At 39.3% G+C, this 22,507-nt stretch overlaps 1 protein-coding gene across 2 annotated transcripts in view; it reads left to right on the top strand.

Annotated features, from left to right (window-relative positions):
* The first annotated feature begins 3,477 nt into the window (after positions 1–3,477).
* Positions 3,478–22,507, top strand: part of rreb1b (ras responsive element binding protein 1b) — a 59,093-nt gene continuing 40,063 nt past the window's right edge. Inside the window, exon 1 of one of the 2 annotated variants that reach the window (XM_015602099.3) lies at positions 3,478–4,216. The gene's annotated coding sequence lies outside the window, so the exon portion shown is untranslated. The remainder of the gene's footprint in view (positions 4,217–22,507) is intronic. The other variant, XM_049478537.1, reaches the window with a different exon arrangement.

Genomic DNA, 22,507 nt, shown 5'->3' with positions numbered 1-22,507 from the left:
ATGTTGACTCTTACATAAAACAGGAAAGAGCCAACCCTCCTGGACATTCGAACGGGACCAACCTGGACACGGTGGAAGGAGGGTAAGGAGGTGGGGAGACGAGATGTCAGCATCTGAAAGGCAGCAAAGGTACTGAATGAGTGTTTGTTATTTAAAGGCAGAAGGGAGCAGCTGATTGGATAGGTAATTAGGTGATGTAGCATTGGGGTCTAGCAGAACTTATGCTGCAATTCATAACATTAGTAAAAGTGAAGTGAAAACATATACACATATAAACATTCATATGATATGAAACATACAAGAATTCCCACATTGGTGCATCCCTAAAAACTTGATTTTCTTCATCCACAATGAAATCTATCAAGGATTGGGATCTACATTTTAGGCAGCAAATGGAGAGTTAGTTCTTGAGTTTGATTTGTTGGAAGCAGAAAAAAATGGTCAATCATAAGCATCTAAGCCACTTTGGTAAAAACCTAATTGTGATTTCTAGATGATTGACTGGGAAAGATCATTTAAAAAACATCAGGCAGGTCTTGTGGGATGTTTCTTATAAGCAGTGGTCAGTACCTAACAAAACTGGTCCAAGAAAAACGACCAGTGAACCGGTTGAACAGGTTAATTGATGCTCATGGAGGCCTCGACTCGCAGTTTACAGGATCTAATGCTAGTCTTGGCGACAGTTACCAAAGAATGGATTCAGAGGTCTTGTTGAGTCCATGCTCTGATGGTCAGGTCTGTTGTCGTAGCATAAGGAGGGGCCTACTTAAAGCAAAATGATTGATGACAACAACAGCTGTCCACCATGATTAGGATGTTGTGAAAGGGGTGTTTCAAGTAGGCCATAGTTGTAGTTGTAGTTTTTCTTCCATTTAAAGAAATGGGCTTCAATGTGGAATTGCAATGCATATAAAATGAAATCCTGTGAAATTCTGCAAAGCAATGACCTCTGGTTTCCCCCAAAACTACATTGTGTCATAACACTTGTTGCAGTTCCCTTTAAACAAATGAGCAAAATGGCTTAGCCCCTCCCCTTTTAGACTTCTATTTCATCTGTCTTCATAACACTTGCTACATTCCTATTAAACAAATAATGAAAATGGGCTGCAGGATGGGACATAAATTGTATTAATAACCTAATTAATAACGTCAGTATAACTTAGCCCCTCCCCTTTTCATAAAACAATGCAATATGTGGTAGCTAATGTGATGATTAGGATACACAAAAATGAATGAACTTTTTGAAAACTTAATATATTTCTCACGGAATTTAGCCCCTTTGGGAATCCCATGTCCATTTCTCTTCATAACACTTGTTGCAAACCCCTTTAAACAAGTAATGGACATTTGACTGCAGTAGAGGTATACACTGGTCATGAATGCATAACTCTCCTCTCCTTTTGGATTCTCACACCAATCTTTCTTTATAACACTTGTTGCATTTCTCTTTCAACAAATGATGGTGCAAAAAGTTCAAGAATTAATAATCAAATGTTTATACAGTAACAAGTTGAATATACCATACTCCCCTCCTTTTTCAGCCCCCACACAAAGATAATATGCGACTATTAGGTTACACAACCATTAATTACCTAACATGTAGCTTTAATGTAACTATAATGTAGCCCCTTCTGTTCCATGCTTATGGATTTTTTTCGGGACTGCAGAATGAGAATAGGTCCCATGCCCCTCTCTCTCTTCATTACACTTGATGCATTTCCTGTTCAACAAATGATGGTGTAAATTCATAATGAATTAATTAACTAATGAATCTATAGCATATAGCTTTAACATATCTTTCTAACATTCTTTTCAGACCTCCATACAAAGGTAATCTATGACAATTAGGTTGCACATAACTGATAATTGAATTACAATATATTCATGTGTAACCTAACATAATATATAGCATTTTATAACTTTAGTCTCTTTTGGACTTTTATAAACTGGTCCTGAGTTTATAATACAGTATATCACTTCAATGTAATTTAGCTTTTCCCCATATCCCTGTCTCTGTAAAACTAATCCCCATAAAGAAATAATGAAAATGTGCTGTAGGCTGGGGCATAAACTGGTCATTAAAGAAAAAACACTTGCACTTCCTTATAAATAAATTATTAAAAAATGTGGATAGGGTGTATACTGGAAATAAATTAGTCTGACTATCAGGTTACACTTGCAATATTTGACCTACTATATAACTTTAGTGTAGGTTAGCCCCTCCCCTTTTGAACTCCAACATCCCCTCTCTTTTTATAACACTTGTTGCGTTTCCCCTTTAAACAAATGCATAGAAATATGGATGGATATAATACGGTGGAATGAATTACCTAAGCCCCTCCCCTTTTAAACTCTCATGCAAAGGTAATCTGTGACTAACAGGATACACCTGAAATATATACTGTAACTTTAGTGTAAATAAGCCCCTCCTCTTTTAGACTGCCACACTCTCCTATATTTTGCCATGTCTGTTTCTTCTACATGACACTTGTTGCACTCCACTCTAAACAAATAATGTGAACAGAAAATAAAATTTGTGATCATTGGGGAAGAAAGCATTAATAATCTTATATAAATATTTAGCCACTCCCATTTTTAGGCTCCCATGCATCTCTCTCTCTCTCTCTTTCTCTCTCTTTATATCACTCTTTTCAATGCTTCCTAGTCTATGACTCTGAAATAATATCACAATATTTTATGGTATTTTCATATGATACTCTTGGCGATATGAAAAAACACTGAAAAATATATAAAAAATATATATTTCAAGAATACACTACTGCAACAAAATGAAAATGTAATTTTATTATTACATACGATATGATATGGCACACCCCTACCTGAGTCTGCATAACACTTTTTGCTCTCCAGTTTAAACAAATGGTGAAAAATATGTAAATGTTGTAATGTATTAATGAATGAATGACATAGTGTATAGTAGAACCATTTTAGACGCCAAAGGAAAGGTAATCTGTGACTAATCTGAGTAAAGTATTCATGAATAACCTAATATTTAACTTTATTACACCTTAGCCCCTCCTCCTTCCGTATAACTCTGGTTGGACTCCACTTAAAACAAATGATAAAAAAATGTGTAAAGAGTGTAGTGTATTAATGAATGAATAACCTAATTCATATAGTCCCCTCCCCTTTTGCAATCCCATGTCTATTTTTTTCTACTTTTTATAACACTTGTTGCACTGCCTAACCCTGTAGACAGATGATGAATGAGGATGGGGGATTTCATGGTGTATATATACACACCTCTAATGTGCTTTAGCCCCTCCTCTTTTTAGACTCTTTATGCAAAGGTAATCTGTGACTGGTGATCGGGTTACACTTGAAATGATTTACCTACTATTGCATTGCATATACTGTAACTTCAGTGTAAGTTGGCTCCTCCCCTTTTCAGACTCCCATGCTCCCCTTCTGTCTGTCTTTATAGCTAACACTTGTTGCACTTCTCTTCTCTGTAGCTACCTAACAATCGACCTTCCAAGCAAACCGGTTCTGAGTGGTCAGCCCACTTTTTTCCTTTTTTCTGTTTTTGGGCTGAAGTTTGTTGCTCCCCTCCTCCTCCTCCTCTCCTCCTCTCCTCCTCCTCTGGTCAGACCCCTCCCTGCGAGAGATGCTCCCCCAGGCTCGCGCTCGAGGCAGCCTCACTGCCACACGTCCCCTTGGAGACTAGAAGGAGCACGTGACTCGTCCGCTTATCAGGTTTAGCGAGCAGCAGCAGCAGCGCTTCGGTACCGAGCTGGAGAGGAGAGAGAGAAAAAGAGAGAGAGGAAGGGAGGGAGGCTGACTGACTGACTGCTGGGAAAAAGAGGAGAAAGTGAAAAGTTGGAGACGCTTAGAGACTACTACTTTTCCCGAGTTGTGTTCGGCCTCTCGGGCGACGGTGTTCCTCTCTGGGCGGCTCGGCGGGGGCTCGGAGAGGGAGGGATGCAGGAGAGTTAGTTGAGCAACTTTTTTGCACATCCTCTGAAACGCCATTTTGGTCGCTCTCCGGAACAAGTTTGCATTTTTTTTCTCCTCCTCCTTCTTCTTCTCCTCCTCCTCCTCTCTCTCTGTCTCTCCCTCTCTGTCTTCAAAGTCCATCCTCTCTCTTCTCTTGCCTGTAGCTACTAGCGTTAACTTAACCACCACCATCATCATCACCCACCGACCGTGCTGTCTGTCTCTCCGCCCGGCCCTGAGGGAACACGACTCTTTAAACGTAAGTAAATAGTAGCATTTGCACGTTTAAAAAAAGTTTGTCTGCGAACTTTGTTCTACGTTTTCTGGCGATAATTAGCGCCTGTTGACGTTTGTTGGGCTGCGTTTTCCGCTGTGACTCGACGGTTGACTTTGAGCTGGAGGAGCGTGGGGAGGAAGTTTGAGGAAAAGTTAGCTGGGGAGGCCTAGCTGAGATGTGAAGGTGATGTTGGACGTTTTTTTCCCTTCCGCGTGTGTGTGTGTGTGTGTGTGTGTGTTAGTTGCCTACTTTCATTCTCTCATCCAGCAGAGCGCGTGTAGGAATGTTCAGCTAGCCTCCTCACGAGCTCCACTTACTTATTAACTTAGCTAACCAACCTAACTAGCTAGCGTTAACTAGATTATCTTAACTACGCTACCTAGATTAACTAAATTATCTTAGTTAACGCAAATTAACTAAATTATGTTAACCAACAAGTACGTTATCTTTAGGCTATTTAAGTAGTTAGCTTAGTTAACGCCAGTTAACTAGGGTATGTTAACGACCAAGTACGTTATCTTTGGCTATTTAACTAGTTATATAGTCTAATTACCTAGTTACTTACTTAGTTAGCTAACTAATTTAGCTAGCATCAACTAGATTAGCTTAGCTAGGTTACCTAGGTTACGGTAAGTGGTTAACCGAGCTAGTTGGGTTAGCTTACTCTAGTTAAGCTAGTTAACTAGGTTACGTTACGTTAACGGCCAAGTACGTTATATTAGGCAATCTAGGTAAACTTAACTAGTTAAATAATCTAAGATAGTTTACTAGCCCTAACCCAGCTGGTGTGCAGAAGTGTCAACTTGGCTAACTATGTTACTTTCTAGTTAACTACGTAACTAAACGACCAGTTAGTTACGTTAGCTGGTTAGCGTGGCGTTAGTTTAGTTAGGCTTAATTAAACAGTCTAAGTTAGCTTAGCAACGTTGTTGTTAAAAACACGACGAAACCGGACCCAACACAGTTCCAGTAGTCATAAATCGACTTTAGGTCGACTTTATGTCGCTCTCAGGTCGACTTTGCGTCGAATCCAAGAACTTCGAGCATCCACATCTTCGTACTTTGGTCAGAGCCAACGTGTGTGTGTGGAGGAGGAGGTAGAAGAGGAGGAGGAGGGGTAACATTAGCTAGTGGTGGTTGGTGAACACGCTTCCCTTTCAGTTTTGACCTTGTCAGGACGATTGCCATTTGCACTTCTCTACTTTTCCACTTCTCCACTACTCATTCGTCCTCTCCAGCTTTCTGCCTCCTCCGGAAGACGTGTCCACATCGAGCTCTGGGTGTTTTTTTTTTAAAGCAGTGGTGGATGAAGTACACGGTACTTAAACCACGTATATTAAGTTACTTGATTGCGTTGGCTAGCTAAATTAGATATACCCAATTTGTAAAGGTTTTAAACCAGTCTTCTCTTTAGACCTTTACTTGAGTAGAAAACTAACTGCAAAACTTGCTTAAGCTTAGCTAGGTTAACACATAAGAGCCCAGTCCCATTTCCGAATATTGAATATTAATGACAAATTAAAAAATATGTCAAATAAATTTAGTGAGCATCTCATTCATGTTTTTTTCCTTATTGTTGATCATGACTGTAAATATTATACGGCTAAATTTCTGCTCTGACAAGCTGTGACAAGCTGTGACAATCATTTTCTTCAAGAAATCATGTCAATACTAGTTATAAAGAATGTGAAACATTTGATTAAAGCATTTTAATTGTTAAAATTGTTGGAACAAAGCTGTAAAAGCAAAAGACCTAAATAAGGTCAGGTGAACAAACACCTGTCCTGTGATAACTCTCAGGATGTTAAGTGAATACTTAGGGACTTCATGAGTTAAATCGAAGAACAGAGTGCTGCAAGGACCTTTTTAGTTCTTGTAAACAGTGTTTGTGATGCATACTTTATTAAAAAGCTCTAGAAGATCTAGGAAGTCCTTCCTTTAAAACTTTATTTGAGTACAAAAAGTAGCATTGCTTTTAAATGTGAGTTACTTAACCTAGCTAGCGTTAACTCATCAGATGTAATAGTATCATTATTTTTCATACCCCTAATGTAAAATTATCTGTTTTAAGTGTGGCCCACTATTGGTTCACCAATCTTTGTTTAGGATGTCTTTAATTAGTCTTACACTGATGTCATGTTAAAATGAATATGACCACAAAACACTGAGGGCAAATATTTTCCATTATGTAGAACAAGTGGCTATAACAAGGAAAGTGAACAGAGAAAGTTTCACTTTAAAACTCAGGATGCACAAAATATACAGCAGTGTAAAAAAAATTCAGCTAAGCATAGATGAAATGTAATGCTGATAGTTATGCTAATGTTTAACTGTATGCTTGAAAATGTAGAAAGTAAAGTAAAAAAAATATTTAAGTACAGTTTCCAGTTACAGCAACTACCTAGCATTTATGAGTTAATTTGAGTGAAAGAGGAAGTTAAAGCCTGTTGACTCAGTACGCTTTGACTAGTAAGCAGCTAAAGAAGATGTAGCTAGCCTGCAAACACTCACTAGAGACCTATATTGGAAATTGTTGAGGAGGTCAAACACATGTTTCTGAGGCCCACAGTGTTGTTGAAGGGCTTTGCCTTTTTTTTACGCCTCATGTTCTTTTGCTTCCACTGATGCAAGCCCTCCCCGAATGCCCTCCTCCTTCCCTTCATCCTCCCATTAGCCTTTTTCTCCTTGGAGAGGCAGAAAGAGCAGATCTGGATGAGCAGTTCACATTCCTCCACGAAATTCTACACGCCTCTCAAGGAGGCCTGCAGATGCATCGCCGCCATCCACCGTCCACCATCTACCGAGCACTGCTCAGAGCTTGGTGGACATCTTGGCCTGAACTGATCTGACTTTGGCTTAACTTTGTTCTAACTTGCTCCTCATCTGTTTTGTTTCATAAGAGGCAGAGGAAGTTGAAAACATGTTTTTGAAGGTGTGTTGGTAATAGTGGTAATGATGGGTTATTTCAGAGTCTGAGAGTCTGGTGTGAAATTTTTAGTTTTCTCTTGTAACTTTTAAAAAGATTCAACATGTTTTTTCTTTAAACAAGATGAATATCATGTTGCAGCAAAACAAACCCAAGCATCATCCTTAGTTGTTCAGTACCAGATGATTAAGAGCTATTTGTCCCAAACTAGTCTGAAAACACAGGCATTTTAAAGCAAGCGCTTGAGCAGTGGACTGCGCTCTAATCTCCTGTGTCCTCAGCAGGGAGTCGGCAAGGCTGAATAGATAGCAGTCACTGTGAGGGTCGGAGACGCTATACAGGTCCTGATGCAGTGCAGAGAGACAGAACCTTGTCTGATTTTGAGCTTCTGCATACTAAAACAGTTATACACAGTAATCATTATGCATTTTTCAGTTATTATAATGTCTGTTAGAGTGGTTTGGTGCGCTTCGTTCTTGATCAACTTTACTAGTTGTTACAGAGTTGTGCACAGTGGTAGTGGTAGTGATGGGAAGAAGACATCTAAAGGTTGTAATGGTTTTAAAAGCTACATCACAGGAAGCTGTTACACAAAAGGGTTACAATACGCTGTCTGATGTTTGAAAGTTTTACTTTTGGCCTGAAACATATTTGCATTTTTTGTTTATCACTAAAAAATTTTTTACAAACATTACACACTAACATTATTTTTATAAGTAGCACCTATTTTTTATATTTACCAATGTTTCTAATAAGACCCTTGTAAGTTTTTGCATATTTGTGGTTAACAAAATATATTATTACATTCATCAAGTATTTTTGCATTGTATATGTTGTGAAACGGGATCTTATTACCGCCACTGTACAAAAATGTGTTTACTCCTGGTCACTCCATGTATCTTGTGTTTCAAGATTATCCCTGAATAAGGCCAAGATAGACCAGTGAAAATGTAGAAATATCGGTGAAATTCATTTGTATAGAAACAAACATACAGAAAAAAATATTGAGGTCATGTCTATATATTGTACAATAATTTGATAATGTATTTATCATGACAAACATGGATGTAAACACTTTTGCGACCTTATACTACACTTACGCTAATCACATTAAGTGACCAGGGATAAATGCAGTATAAGTTTGTCTAAACTGAACCATTTTCAACAAAACCCTCACTGAATGTCTGTTTACATCTCAAAAATTCTCGATAAACTCTGCTGCACTTTCTCGCAGATCAAAGTTTGGTTTCAGTGATGAACGTTAATTTGGGAGAGCTCACCCTTCACACACCAATTGCATCACTTTGTAATGTAAATGAGAGAGTTAAAAAAAGTGTTGAGAAACACCCAGTGTGAAAAGTAATGGCCCCCTGTCATCTTTAACAATAGTGAAAGCAGTCAAACATGAACTATAGTCATTGGTTTTCAGTCCTTTGTTTTTCAATCACCCTTATTGGATCATGCCCTAACATGGCACCAGTATAGGTTTCATCTGGTTTCTGGTTTGGCCTTTGACTGAAAATCGACTTCATTTGGATCTGATCTATTTTTAGATTTGTTGTTTTGTTGTCTGTCTGTCTTTCAGCCTTTTTTTATGATGCTTGTTAACAATAAGCACAATTACTGTCTTTCTCTCTCTTTCAATGCTGGCAAGTTCTGATGTAGTTAACTACACCCCATTTAATTTCACCTCCTGTTCCCTGATTGAGTTTTAATGCTCTGATTGTTGAGTGGAGTAGTAGTTTTTCCTACATAATGGTTCCTCTATTTTTCATAAAGACCTCAGCTCAGTTCAGTTGTAATGAGTACTCTTCCAGTTCTGCAGAAGTAGGCCTGCAGTTTCCTGTAGTTTTCCTGTAGTCTATGACTGCTGGTTGCTTGATGGGCAGTTTTACATGTTTGTTTCTGAGATTTTGGCCTGACATGCACTTTTTGGCAGAACTTCCTTTGTTTCTAAAAAAAAAGTGAGCCTAATCTGATTTTGCAAGAAATATGCATCCATGTAGAGCATACTATATTTGTGGTGTGTTTGTATATGTTTTTGTAACTAAATGTAGAGTAGAAATTTTGGATCAACTGTCAATTGGGCAATTAACTATTATTATTTAGTCTAATCTGCATTGAAATGATTGTTGTTTAAAATAAATACATAAAATGTATTGATGTAAAGCAGAAAACTCTTGTTATTTATTTTATTAGTTTTCCGTTTTAAAAGATTATTCATTTTGTCAAAATGAATGAACTGGCAAAAAATTATGTTTAGACATTACTTCCTTTGAAATGTAGTAGAATTCCTGTAAAGTTCTTACATGTGGTAAAGTTCTTCTCTATCATGAGAACTCTGTAGCTGCTCTGTACACTGTGTAAATAAATCTGGAGGAATAGACCAGTACAATTTTTTTTTATTGTTACTTGTTCAATAGTACAAATTTCATTGCACAGCGACAATATGCTGATAGGCTACTAAAAATACACACAGTAAATATTCACTTATTTCACCAGCTTGTATCTAAGAGTGTTCCCATAATGATCCTTGGAGTGGATGGAGGGATGAAAGCACTTCCATGTGTTCCCACTGCCTTTCCCACTAGTGATGGGTGATCTCTTCAATCGTTCAGGGTAGAGATGGGCATCCTGTTTCGGTCTGCAGCTATTTTTAACCTGTCTATTTTAGATAAGATTATGTTCCCTCGCCCTCGTAGGGGATTGGAGGCCTGGTTAGGTAGTGGGGTGTAGAGTGAGGGACTGTACCTGTGGGGAGGGAACTGCCATCATGTAGGCATGGAGCCAAAACTTATTTCAAAGATACTTTTATTCATAATAAAATCAATGGGCTTTATTTAGCAGCTATTCTTAAGAAGTTATTTCTGACAAACTTTGTTGTTCTGACTTTTGTTAGATGAAGAGCAAATTAAAGAAAAAGATTAGGAAGCTGTTTTTCTAGAAAAAGTATTTTCATCACAGTTAGCTAACTGTAATTTGTGCCACATAACCTTTTAGTGAGAGGGCTTAATGACTTAGGGGTCCACTGATTGGTTCCAAATTTGCATCATGATTCAGTAGAGAAAATGAGGCAGAAGCAGTAATGTCTTGCCTTTGATTTGCATTTTGTGGATTTAATTTTTGTTTCTTTGCACAGACACATCCATTTTACATTTAGCTTTAAGCATGCTAGTTAGCATGTTAATTTGCTAACCGTTAACTTGGGTAGGAATTTGAGACCAGCACACAAATCAGGTTAGTTTTAGTTTGCATGCTAGTTAGCAGCATTGGAATTTTAATTTGCTATAAAATCAGGATGGGTATGTGTAATTATTGTGATCACCAGGCGCCTCCTGATTATGATTTAGCAACACAGCAAATGGAAAAAGAAAATGGTGTACTGGGTCTTCACAGAACGATTAATTGTAATTCCTATATAATGATGTGTATTATGTCAACAGGTTCTTGTCAGTAAACAGCTATGTTTGGTAGCATCTTTTATAACTGAATAGCAGTGTGTTGTTTTTAGTAACATAAGCAATTGATGTGCGAAACAGCTGCTTGTCCATTTGTACTGTATGTAGTAGCACGTTTAATGGCGTCAGATTCAGTAAGATGGGAGAAGGATAACAGGAAATGAAGCAGTGTGTGTGAATGAAGGAAGTTAGAAACAATGGCTACAGTAACCTATCTCTTTCTCTCTCTCTCTCTCTTTCTTTCTGTGTACTTGAAGAGAGCTTGATGAAGAGGCAGCAGTTTGAGCCGCAGTGCATCTGTAAACATCATCCTCAGTTGAATTGTCTTGGTCTCTCTGTGTTTGCTTAGGGTTGGATCTTTCTGTGTTTGCTAGAGTCGAGAGAGAATGAGGGAAGACAAATCCCACCCAGCTTTGCAGGGCCTCCCTCCCTGCTGCCGCCCCCCTTGCCCAGTCCCCCACCCACCCCAGCCTGAGCGCTGCTGCTGCTGACTAGACAGTTTTGTCAGTTGGCAGTGGATTGCAGTCTGTGGATTTGCAATAGCTTCTAGGCCCTGAAAAGCAGAGGGAGGATGCTGAGGGCCCACACTTGTCACACATTTAGCTACGTACTGAAGCCTAATTAGGTACATTCTGTGTTAAGGGAGTCCCTGACCCATAACATTTAAACCCTGGGGAGGCTCAGCAAACACTAGGGGGTATGTCATTAGAGGTGGTACAATGCAGCTTTTCCTTTTCCAATACTGACACATGCATTGTTGAAATGTTGTATTTTAAAAACATTGAAGCTCTTCACTTAGGAAGAATAGCTTCTGAAAGTAAGCTGTAACACTCTTCTATCCCTTAGAAATAGTCAAACAGCTTACATCACAAACTGTGAGGATCTGTTATTATTTTTTTACTCCTCTGCTCTGCTGATGTTGGCCTGATATTGGTAATAATCAACACATATATTATTTGTATATTACTCATAGCATTAGAAGTGAAACGTCGCAACATTCTTGCTCACGTCGATGTAGGCATTCCTACTAGTGTCCCGCAATGTGTCTTATAATCCGGTGCACCTTATGTATAAAAATAGACCAAATTATTATTTTAGCAGTGCAATTTAAATGTATGATTAGAATATCACTACTGAGGTAAATTTATGACTAAAACTGTTCGGTACCATGTTGTAGCTTTTGATGGGTTTTGATGGGCACCACAGCAGGGCCTAGCTTGAGTTGTGGAAGTAGATTTAGCCTGTTTAGTGCCCAGTTTTTAGGTTAAATAGCAGCAGTCCGTGTCTTTCCTGTAGAAGGCCTGCTGTATCACAGGCATTACCAGTAGGAATTTGAAGAATTTAAACAAGTGCAATAAAGTACTTCTAAGTTGTGTTGTGACAAATCTTGGGTGTTTTCATTGAGTGTCTTGTGAACCATGTGACAAATCACAGATATTTAGCCTGATGATAAACTATAGACACAGAGTGAGCTTGCATTCTTATGATGATGATTAATCATAAGCTATTCATTTTGGTGGTGCTTTCATTTGTGCATCCCAGCAACCAAAAGCTGTAGGGTTGGCAGCACCACAGCGAAACCTGTTTCTCCTGAAGCGGCAGTCCATCTTCTCTAGGTCTCTCTCTGTGCCTTCAGCTCGTTCACTGAACAAACAGATGCTTTTAAGATACAAAGAGGCTCATGCCAATTTAACAGCTCCTCTTCTTGTAGGGTCATCAGCTGGTCAGCTGGACTTCTTTTTTCAGCTTTGACAAAAGTCAGAGCAAGCAAAAATAGAAGCCCACACCCCCGCGTTTGAGAGCACTGTTGATCTTGTCACAAGACTCCATTCACTCATGTGTGACTTTGTAATTGCATGATCACACAGTGATATTCATTGCAATGATGGGTGTGGAGAAGGGTCTGACTGAAGGCGTTTAGAAGAGAGTCATTTAAGTGGAAAATGCAGGCCTACATTACCGGGTTAAGCCAGGCCCCACCTCGCACAGCGCGTAGCATTAGTCAAAGTAGCATTTAGACCTCCACAAACTCCAGCGAAGTCGTAGAACTGGCCCAATCGGACAGTGAGTCATTCCGTATGTGCCTTGTGTGGCTTTCCTGGAGACAGCAGGGAAGAGAAGCTTCACGGTGCAGCGCTGAGGCTGCAGGCTGGTTGGCCAGATTCTCTGGTGTGTCTCCTAGTGAGATGTGCAATGGGAAACACATGTGCTCCTCAGCTTTGACTCCATGCCTCATGTGAAGAGGCTCCCATATTCCGTTTGGATGCTGTTGTTAGGCATCAGACTTTAGTTTCTTAATCCAGAGATTGTTATAAAAGATGTTAGCTTTTATTATGTTGAATTATTATGGTATTGAAATGGTAACTGTAGTCTTGTTTTGTACCCCCTAGTTTATACTGTTTTCGCCTTTTGGACTTTTGGACCAAAAAAATATTGGCTGGATATTCTGATCGTATTGGATGATGACCGTGTTTATGGAAACATTTAATATGTTAACACTGGTTAACTGGTTTAACATGCTAAAGGCCATATATAGGCCATATTAACCACCTCAGGGAACACTGTACGGCAATATAAGGCACTATAAAAAAGATCACATATGAATGCTTTGGCTACCTGGCCTAAGATTTTTTTTCTGTTTTACTGTACTTATACTAAACCTTGAGGACCAAACCATGGTAGAGAATTGAACTGTGACTTTTGCATATCGTAAGATTCCTACTGTTTTGATATTTCCAGGTGATATCCCAACAATTCTGTGACATTCAATAATTGGACTGATACAAAAATGTAAAAAGGGTGAAATTTTAGTAAGACAGAATGGTTGGTCTGTTGACTGATTGATTGGTATGCTGGTTTGTTGGCTTGCAACTTTGTTTACTGGATGGATCAGAAATGTGGAAATTATGATTTTGGTGAGTTACATTTAAAAAAAAGGCTTGTTGGATGATTTGATGGATGCAAAGGGTGCAAGATAAAATTTTAGAAAGACAGAATAATCATTTATTTGGTTGGTTGGCTGGCTCATTGCCTGGTTCCTTGTTTCATTTAGTGGATGGATGTGTGGGTGGATTCTGTGACATTCTATATTTTGCACTAAGGTTTCTAATAATCATTAATCATCAGAATCAATAATCAGAATCAATTCTTTTCTATCCAACATTACTGCTTTTCTCAGCATTTCTCTGCATGTTAAACATATATTATTTTACTAATGTAGTCTAATCTGATTAATAGTTTTGTGCAGGTCTAAAAGTACATTATTTTCCCTGTATTTCCCTGTAACACTTTTTCAGACACACACTCAACAAGCTGATGTATGTGTATGTGTTTGTGTGTGAAAAGCTAGAGTTAGCATTCATAAAGTATTCTTTTAACCCTGTGTATTCTATTCAGGCTAAAATAGGATCTGAGATAAAGAAAAGGTACGCTAGCCAAAGGATGCGAATATGCTGCCTTCATCCCCAGGGATTAATTTGAGCTAGGCATCTCTTTTAACAGCCTTTCCTAACTGCCCTGAGGCAAAGTAGACAATGGCTCAAACACTGTGCCCTTACAATCAGGTGAAAACCAGTCTGCTTTCGTCTCTTGCTGCATATATAGGACAGCTCACTCGCCCGCTATGCAGCTGGAGAGCAGGAATTTCTTCTCCATCGTCTTTGGTTTCTGTTTGATTCTGGAAATAGGTTCTAGCTTGCTTTCACTGTTACATCAGGACCTGTAGCTCTAGACTGGTGATTGTGTTTTGCGTCTGCTTTGGCCATATGTTTTGATCATTAGCTACCCATGATTCTGTAATTAATAACTATACACAATATTATTAAGACTCCTGCACTCAGTTGGACAGCTTTTTATGGATATATAGGTTATAGTGTTAAATGTGTGATTCCAGTACATATTTCACATATTTCCAATAAAAACTGGCTTAGCACTTACATAAAGAAAGATTTGTGAGGTTCTTTGTAGCACCTCACTTTTAATTAGTACAGTTTGCCCCTTAAAGGATTACAACACTTTTTTTTTATATTTACCTACTAAACATGTCTACAGAATGCTAAGGTACTTTATACTTGTTAGCCTGCTGTACTCATTAGCAGTGTATTTGTGTCTTAGTTTAAAAAATACAGTTTTCATTTACAGGCTGGCTGGTGGGTTGACTGGTCCCTTGGTTTGTTGAATGGATGGATGGATCAAAAGTTTGTCTCTTATTAAATTGAAGTCTAAACAGACAGACGAGCTGGTTGGTTGGTTGGATGGATGGATGGATGGATGGATTAGAAATGTGGAAATTATGAATTGGTTAAATACTTTTATAAGAAAGACAGGCTAGCTATTTCCTTGGCTGGTTTGTTGGATAATTGGTGGATGGAAAGGGAGAAAGTTGAAAGTTATTAAGACAGAATGACCAGTTGGTTGGCTGACTTATTGGCTGGTTCCTTGGTTTGTTGAGTGGATGGATGGATGGATGGATGGATGGATGGATGCATTGATGAGAAATTTGTAAATGGTTCAAGGTTCTTCTTCTTCTTTTTTTTTTTTTTAGAAAGATAGATAGCAGTCTGTGGAAATAGGATTTTGTACCAAAATCCAAAAAGTTTCTGTTACTGACAATGGGATTACACCGGCAAACACGCAAACTTTTTGTTCTCCTGATGCATTAGTGAGCCTTGGGCACTCATGACCCTGTCACTGGTTCACTGGTTGCCCTTCCTTGAAGCACTTTAGGTAGAAACAAAAAAAAAACACAGCATACCAGGATCAATCCGTAAGATCTGCCTGATGTTTTTTTGATAATATTTTTACCCAGTCGTCTTTTCTCCTTCTAACACATCAACTTCAAGAACTGACTTCACTTTCTTATATGTAGATCAACAATTGATGCCCACACAAACTCTGGACAGCAAATCATGTACCTGGCTCTAAATTTTATTTAGTTTTAATGTAGTACTTGTTAATGAAACTGATTGGCCAACTAGTGTTATACATATACAACACCTAGTGTTGAAGACCTTTGACTTTAGACCTGAAAATACTATTTTTGATGGCATATGTTTCCTTCTGCTTTCTCATGATCAGAGAGTAAGATTTCTGACACTTGTTGAAGTATCTTGATCTGCAGCAAATGCAAGGCTTTGAACATCTCTTTTTTTGATGGTACGCTTGTAGAACACAACACGTTTTATCTGCTATGTTTTACCTGCATCTACATATAAAAGAGGAAGTTGTTGGGGCTTCATTTTGCTTGCTTTTGTAGAATGAATGAATACTTGCAGGAGCTTTAGCAGAACCAGAGATTAGGCTGGAGAAGGACAGAAAACAAAACATGGAAACAAGGCAAAGTTCACTGCTGGCTCTTTTGTAGATTGGTTCATCACAGGGTTGCAGTAAATATTAACTCCCTTATCACAGGGTATGGGACATGCTCTTGCTGTGCAAGTCATGGGGGACGTGCTACAAAGAGACCAGAAAGGACTGATGGAATGAATAGGCTTCAGTCAAACAGCTTCTTCATATCACAACTGCTGAATTTAGGGATGATCTGATTACATTTGATGGAAATGTATTTTATTGTCTTCCACCATAACATTCCTGTCCAGAAATGCTACCTCCAATTTTGTGTATGAATTCCTGTCTCTGGTGGATGGAAAAAGTCACATTAGTGACCTGAACTCTAAATATTCTGCTTAACCTTTGCCCTGTTGTGACCTGACACAGCGGTGTAACCTGGCATATGCAGATCGGGTCACTTGATATCAGATGTTTTGAGTGCATGGTGTATATGGAACAGCTTTCATTCTTTATAGAATACTCACGTGTTTCTACAGAAGGTTTTTTCACACCTTTCCACACCTTATAAAGTTAGGGGCCTTATCTTCCTTCTCCTTTCTCCATCCTAGTCATCTCAGAAACATTCAGTGATGTAGAGGTCTGGATTCTGATTAACATATTTTAATTAACATATGTTCTTTTTTTATCTATTCACACCATGTGGGTTTTCTCAGATCTGAAAATAGTGTGGTGTTTGATTATACTTCAAGAGAGATTTTTCCATTAAAATCTTGTGCTGTCTTTTTTTCATGAGGGTGAAAACTTAATTTTTCACCTTTGTACCCAATTAGGGTGTCTTGTATCTAATCTCCAGTTGATCTTTACTTTATGTCCAAGTTTCATGATAATCGGACCAATGGAAATGCTCCAAAATTGACGTAGAACAATTGTTTTTTCGAGATACTGTGTTTTTGTCTGACATCAACAATGTTTAGTGTTTAAAACATTAAATGACTCCACCAATCAATGGTTTACAGATTTTACAGAGCCATGACTTATTTTCTCAACAGTGCACTTGTGATTAGGAAGCTGGATGTTTCATACCTGTGGTTTCCTGTTGCCTGTAAAGTTCTAAACTTAGAAACTGAGATTTGTCTTAACATTAAATGATTCTACCAATCAATGGTTTAAAGATTTTACAGAGCCTTGACTTATTTTCTCAACAGTGCACTTGTGATTAGGAAGCTGGATGGTTTCATACCTGTGGTTTCCTGTTGCCTGTAAAGTTCTAAACTTAGAAACTGAGATTTGTCTTGGTAAAACTGTTAAAAATGTGGTTACATGGGAAAGTCTTATGTGAACAACTAAATATGAGCTTTAACTTGTACTTGTGGATTGCACAGTGAACTGTGTTTGCACGCAATGATTTCTGAAAGTCCATGCACTGATGTTGCAGATTGGTGAGCCTCTGCCCATCTTAGCTTCTGAGAAACTCTGCCTCTCTGAAATGAGCTTTTTATACTCAGTCATGTGAGTTTGTTGCAGATTGCTCCTATTGCAGCTGTTTACTTTTCCAGCCTTTTGTTTCCCTGTCCCACGACTTTGAGATGTGTAGCTGCTGTTCAAAATGAGTTAACTTTTATGAACTTTTTTCATGAAAAGGTAAAATGTCTCACTTTTAACACCTGCGTAGATTCACTGTCTGTGCGCACTTAACACATTAACAGCACTGAATAAATTGCTCTGTTGGAGCAAATTGCTTGTCCCTAAATCTCATCAGTGTGCTCACCAGAGCAAAGTGCAGGAGATTAGAAGCGCAGCACTGTTTGAGGTGGATTACTCCACAGATTCCTCTGGACTCTGCCCGCATAGAATGGCTGTGGCTGTGTGAACCTACTGCCATCTATCAGTGCTTGGACTTCCCACACGAGATAGCAGCGTCTGTAAGAGTGGTTACCTTTTACATTTTGTGATAACGCAGTCAGGCTGTGTTCCTGTGTTTACGATGTGAATTAAAGCTGCCTCTAACAGTGCTGCGGGGCGGGCGTTGTCCCGGGAGCCTGTATTGCACTGCCCCCTTCTGCTCCAGACTAACTGCCCTGAAGAACTGAGAGGAATCAGGAGTCTACAGGCTGATTCTAATCAACCCGAAACGCTTACTGTAACGGGGTGGTTGCACAAGATCTCTTATTCCAGAGGGGTTTTGTGTGTATGTGTGTGTCAACAAGTGTGTGTTGGGGGTTGCATTCGTTTCAGAGGCGTGATTCCAGGAGCCAGTCTGTCACACACACACACACACACATATGCATGCGCACACGCACAAACACACTCATTTATAAGCTCTGCAGAGTCACCTGACTGCTCCAGCTGCATTGGTCACAGCCGAGGAGCAATAGGGTGTATGTGTGGGCGTCGGCAGTAGAGGCCAGCAGTGGGTGGGACTCTGTGGGATTCATTCAGTAAGTGTGTAACAGGCTGTTTCAATAGAGGCTGGCGGTCAGCGATGTGGCCCTGTACTTTGATCAGAAGCCGGCTTCTCTGTGGAGTCAGGATGAGATGAGGCATTTCCAGTCTGGATGAGTTTTTGAGGCCTCTGCCCAGTCTCTCTGGGAGGTCCAGTAGATGATGTACTGGAGATGGCTGCTCTGAGTTTATCATTAAACTCATTCAGGGCACTTGCTTGATTCAAGGATGGCTTAACAAGTTACTGTGGCACTTTTAGTTGGGCCTTTGCCCTCAAGTGTGCAGGATAAGAGAGTAAGGCCTAATAGTATGGCCATTTCACTCCTTGGTCCTACCACATTTTTTTTGGTGTTTGCACGTCTAGGGGTAGGGTGTCCAGATTCTTGTTAGGCTGGAGGTTTAGTGCGAGAGGGAGAGAAAGAGAGAGGGAGAAAGTGTGTGGTAGCTTTACAGTAGAGATGGAGCAGAAACATGCACGCTGTTGCCAAACACACTTTCTGACCTACTTCTGCTCCTACTAACACCCTGCTGTATTGTCTGGCTTGTCTGCAGACTGGGGCTGTCTGATGCGATCCCACAGTCGTGTTAACGGGTCTGATGCGATCTAAGTTCAAAAGATGGACGTGATCAGACAGAGCAGAGAGGGGGGTGGTGGGTGGAGTAACTGAGGCAATGATTATAAAATAATGAGCAGAAGTGTATTGCTGGGCTGCAGTCTGCACTGGGGCTGGAGTTTTAAATAGCCTGGAATGCACAGTACTGGAAGTGGGTGGGAGTTCAGTGGCCGTCGGTCCCCCTGCTACGCTGCAGTGTGAGGATCTGCTGCGGACAGCAGCTGTGTGTGTGGGAGGGGGTTCTTCTCGCCTTTGTGTGTGTGTGTGTACACGTCTCAGGTGCAAAAGTGTAAACATTCATCTTTAAGCAATGATGCAATGCATTTGATGTGGGAATTATTTCATTCATTTTGATTGATCCGAATATGCCATCATGTACGTGCACAGACAAAATTTTATTTTTTATTTATTTATTTATTTTAAGGAAAATAAATAATTTATTTTGTTATGTTAGGTATATTTACTTATAATATGTGGTAGGACTGGACAGTATTGTTTAAATATATATATATATTTTTTTCTTCAAATATTTGAATGATTCTTGAAAACGATTTTTAGTTCTTATAGAATCATTTCAGTTTTTTTATTTATGAACGCAGCACCATTTTAAAGTAATGCCCACGCTATTGTTTTTTTTTTATATTTATTATTTTTTTTATTAATATGAATAGATGAGATCCCTTCTGACAGCTTCTATATGTGAAGAGTGTTAGACTGGCCTTATTTATCCCACTGTAATTTGCCCTATTTTTTGTCTCAGAATGCATCAGAATTTTCATGGTAAAATCACTAAGTCATGTTTTCTTCAAGACGTAGTGCTTCTACGGTTTGAAATCAGTGTGATTTTGCCTGAAATTGATGTACATCCTTTTCAGAACTCCTGTGGCAATCACAGGGGCCCAATCTTAGTGTGCTAAATACAGATAGTTGAGCAGAAATTATAGTGTTTTTTTATACTGGTCCTATTTATAATAGCTGTGTTGTCTCAGGGGTCTCACAATGATATTTTTGTACATGCTGTATTGAGAAGTTGTTGAACTCAGTGAACCAAATAATTCCACAAAAATGCCCCTTTATTTGAGTCTCAGAATGCACCAGAACATTTATGTTGAATTTGTTCTTTTTTCAACTGCAAAATCAGAATATTGTGAATTTTATTTAAAAATAGATGCTATTAAATTGCCTAAATGCAGTGCTTCCCACACCTACTTGTATGCGTGCAGTCACTAAATGAAAAACTTTCAAACAAGAGATGTCAGACAGTGCTAACTATTAGAGCTGAGTGATATAGGCTGTGTTGGATGCTGCCAAACGCAACTGACTAGAGAATCAAACAGAAAGTAATTAGTGGGTTTAGGCCAATCTGAAGGACACACTCATCCTTCTAATACTCAAAAGAAGGAGGATGACAACTGTCAGTTCCAGGAGTTCTCTCTTCTCTGACCTCCTGCTTTAACCTGGAGCTCCCAGCAGTGTTGCCTGTAACAACATGGCAGCCGTATGCAAAAGAAGCCAAAGGTCGCGTCAGGGCCACCTGTTAGAAGTCACAGCTGAGTGCAGTTTCACCGGCCTCTCTTTACTCCACCACCCCCCACTCAACCCCTGCTGTTCTCTCTTTACCCCTTAGGGATGGTCAACCCAATGTGTGAACGTGCTCACCTTTTTCTATCACTTTGGCCTGTTTCCTTCTCTTTTTTTCATGCATTCTTTTCTGTTTATTTATTTTATAAGAAACAGTTTAACACACTTTAACTTAAGAGCATGAGCTTAATGCACAGATTGGTTTTCCTGTGAAGTGTGAAGGTGCAGTATGTGGTGTGTGTGTGTGTGTGTGTGTTGGCCGTCTCTGATTTATGCTGCGGCTCTGTCTCTCCGTGGGTTGTTTGTGTAGTAGAGGGGTGCAGAACACTGGGTCACACATTTTGCTCAATGAGGGGTTCAGTGCAGCCCATGCAGGAGGGAGGCCATGCAGGAAACGAGACTAAAATGAGGAAAAGCTGGGGAGAAGATGGAGGAGGAGAGGATGGATGCAGGGGAAATGGTGTGAAAGTGATAGTTTGAAAAATCACGTTTACTTAGTTTACTTAGTTTACTTAGTCATTCACCCACTTTTTTCCCCTGACCACAGATGTAATAAATCAGGAAAGTGAATGAATTAAATAAGAAGGAATAATGAGCTAGTAAGGCTAACCAGAATGGAGTTGAAGTTGATGAAGTTGATAAGGATTCCAGACTTTACTGTGTTGAATGTGAAAAGCATGTTTTCATTAATTTCTTGTGTAATATCAGTGCAGTAGATAACATTTAACAGACATCAGCTAGAGTATATATATAGCCAACATCAGCCAGAATGGATAGTGTCAAGTTAATATTAGCTAGAGAAGTTAACATCTAGTCAGCATCCACATGAGTACTTAACATCCAGCGAACTTCAGCTACAGTAGATAAAGTCTAGCTAACATTGACTGGAGTAGTTAACATCTGGCAAACATCATCTAGAGTAGTTAACATCTTGCCAAGATCAGCTAGACTAGTTAACATCTAGCCAACATCGGCAAGACTAGTTGACATCTAGCCAACATCGGCTAGACTAGTTAACATCTAGCCAACATTGGCTAGAGTAGTTAATGTCAAGCCAACATTATGTAGAGTAGTTAACATCTAGCCAACAATGGCTAGAGTAGTTAACATATAACTAATATGTTAGATTGGATAACAACTAGGTAAAATTGATTGGAGTAGTTAGCATCTAGCAAACTTTGGCTAGAGTAGTTAATGTCTAGCCAGGACCAGCTAGAGTATATAACATCTAGGTAACATTGGCTAGAGTAGGTAACATCTAGCCCACATTGGCTAGAATAGTTAACGTCGAACTAATATCAGTTAGATTGGATAACATCTACCTAAAATTAACTGGAGTAGTTAACATTTACCAAACATTGGCTAGAGTAGTTAGCATCGAACCAATATCAGTTAGATTGGATAAATTTTAGCTAACGTCGGCTAGTGTTGTTAACATACAACTAATATCAGTTACGGTAGTTTGGATAACATCTAGCAGCATCAGCTAGAGTAGTAAACATGTAACTAATATAAGCTAGAGTAGTTCGCAACAAAGTAACACCAGGTTAAGTAGTGATAATCTAGCTAACATCATTTTAAAATGGGTAACATCCAACCAACATCAGCTAGAATTGTAAACATCTAGTTATCTGTAATAACAGATTGAAGTATATTAAATGTAAAAGCCATTTCGAGAACCTGAGTGTAGTAAATAAACTGTGAAAAGAAGAGGCAGAAAGTACTGGAGAGAAGGAGACACTATATGTAGAGGAGAGGGCTGTAGAACCAGTTCAGCTGGAATGCTCTTCCTAGGTACTTCATGCAGCAGCAGCAGCCCCCATCTCCAGCAAACCTCCCCCACCCAAACATCCTGCAGCCCAGCGAAGCCCCTCATTCTCCTCACTCCACCCACTGAAACTGATCCAGTAGCTGTGTGGAGTGTGGAGCCAGCAGAACGTGATAGCCGTCTGAGCCAACACCT

This window comes from Astyanax mexicanus, chromosome 4 (genome assembly GCF_023375975.1).
Source record: "Astyanax mexicanus isolate ESR-SI-001 chromosome 4, AstMex3_surface, whole genome shotgun sequence".
NCBI classification, from domain to species: Eukaryota; Metazoa; Chordata; class Actinopteri; order Characiformes; family Acestrorhamphidae; genus Astyanax; species Astyanax mexicanus.
The sequence above is the reverse complement of the archived record's forward strand: the minus strand, read 5'-3'. Positions and strand labels throughout refer to the sequence as shown.